This window comes from Carlito syrichta, unplaced genomic scaffold (genome assembly GCF_000164805.1).
Source record: "Carlito syrichta isolate Samal-C Ts95f unplaced genomic scaffold, Tarsius_syrichta-2.0.1 Scaffold115756, whole genome shotgun sequence".
NCBI lineage: Eukaryota > Metazoa > Chordata > Mammalia > Primates > Tarsiidae > Carlito > Carlito syrichta.
The window spans coordinates 36,849-38,928 of record NW_007059852.1 but is presented as its reverse complement, the minus strand read 5'-3'; the positions used below and the strand labels follow the sequence as shown (position 1 = coordinate 38,928).

At 50.5% G+C, this 2,080-nt stretch overlaps 1 protein-coding gene across 1 annotated transcript in view; it reads right to left on the bottom strand.

The window, feature by feature from the left end:
• Nucleotides 1–2,080, bottom strand: part of RSPH9 (radial spoke head 9 homolog) — a 17,538-nt gene that overhangs the window by 13,336 nt on the left and 2,122 nt on the right. The gene's annotated exons all lie outside the window — the stretch shown is intronic.

Below are 2,080 nucleotides of genomic sequence, written 5' to 3'. Positions count from 1 at the left end.
AGGAGTGAGACTTCAACTCAAAAAAAAAAAAGAGTACATGCCAGGCCCCGCCTGGTCCCTTTTCTCACCTCCTGCCAGAAGAGGAGGCCTTCCCCATCCCTCTGAAACATGCTTTGGGTGGGTCCCCACCCTGGCCTCTGCTCATCTTCCTGCCCACCATTCTTACTGGTTCCCTCTCAACATAAAAACTGCTCAGCACTAGCCCTCAAATCCATGTCCCTCTAGAAAATGCTTTTCCTGCCAGACGTGGTGGCTCATGCACTTTGGGAGGCGGAAGTGAGAGGATTGCCTGAGTCCAGGGGTTCAAGACCAGCCTGAGCAACTTGACGAGACCTCGTATCCACAATAAATCAAAAAATTAGCTGGGTGTAGTGGTATATACCTGTAGGTCCAGCTACTTGGAAGGCTGAGGCAGAAAAGATCACCTGAGCCCAGTAGGTTGCCACTGCCCTCCAGCCTGGGCAACACTGTGAGACTCCTACTCAAAAAAAAAGAAAATGCTTTTCCTGTCCTTCCCTCCCTCTCCCCCAGCTCTGTACAATAATCTCAGAATAACAATTTGCCAGGCCGGGCTCCTCCTCCCCTTCCTTTTCAGCCCACCACTGCATGGCTTATACCCCCACCACTCCAGGAACCTGCTTGGGATTAGGGCACCCATGACACCTAGCCGCCAACAAACACATCTCTATTTCTGTTTCCTCTGACATCTCCCTTCTCCCTCCTCCAGTGCCCTAAGTATTTCCGGGGATCTGTTTCCACCTGTCTTTTCTCTCATAGTCTCACCCACAGGCCTTTCAGAGCCCTAGCTGCTGTTTCATCAGTATCCGGAATCTAACAACCTCTCACCACTTCCTCAGCTTCCACCCTGCCCAAGCCACCATCCCCTCTTGCCTGGAGACCTAACTGGTCTCCCTGCTGCCACATCTACTCCCCCTACAGACTAGTCCCCACCCAGCTGTTCACACCAAGCCGGATCATGTCACTCCTCTGTGTAGAACCTTCCAATGGCTTCCCATTAAGTCTTAAAATGCCCCACAAGGCCCTGCGTGATGGTTTCCCACCCCTCACCTCTCTAACCTCCTGTACTATAACACCACCTACCATCACTCATTCCCCTCTAGCCACACTAGTCTCTGTGGGGTTCCATAAATACACTAAGCACATAACTGCCTCAGGGCCTTTGCACTTGCCTAGAATTATCTTCCCTCAGTCGCATAGCTCACTTCCTCAGTCACTTACCAGAGGAGGCTTCCCTGACCACGCTAACTAAAACACTACCCCACCCTGTATTCTCTCTCCCCCTTGGCATTTAACATCATCTGACACGTAATAAATGTGTTCATCTATTGTCTGTCTCTCCTTCCCCTCTCCCTAAACACACACTGCAGTGTAAGCTCCATAAAGACAAGGACTTCATTCACCACTGAATTCCTGATGCCTAAATTAATCTCTAGCACATGGTAGGTGCTCAGCAAAGTTAAGTCGGGTCACTCTGTTGCCCAAGTTAGAGTGCAGTGGCACTATCATAGCTCACTGCAGCCTCAACCTCCTGGGCTTGGGCGATCCTTCTACCTCAGCCTCCTGAGTAACTGGGACTACAGATGTATGCCGCCATGCCCTACTAATTTTTTTATTTTTGTAGAGACGAAGTCTCACTATGTTGTTCAGGCTGGTCTCGAACTTCTGGGCTCAAGTAATCGTCTTGTTTGAGCTTCCCAAAGTGCTGGGGTTAAAGGTGTGAGCCACCGTGCCCGGCCAACAAATATTTACAGAATAAAATGAAATGAATGCCAAATCTCTATCTCCAGTTCAACTTTTTCTCCTGGACTCGGGATCTGTACTTGAGTGTGCCTTCCTAACACTTCGGCCCTAGGCACCTCACACCACATTCACTGTGTCTTCCCCAGTTCTGCTCCCTGAGTTCTCTCCTAGTGAGGGGAGCCAGCACTTGTGCAACTGCCTAAGCTGGAAGAAGGGGTGGGCCTTGACCTCCTCATGACCACCACCCTCCATCAGTCGGTCACAAGTCCTGCCAGTTCTACCACCTAAATCTTTCCAATTCATTCTCCCTCCCACCCAC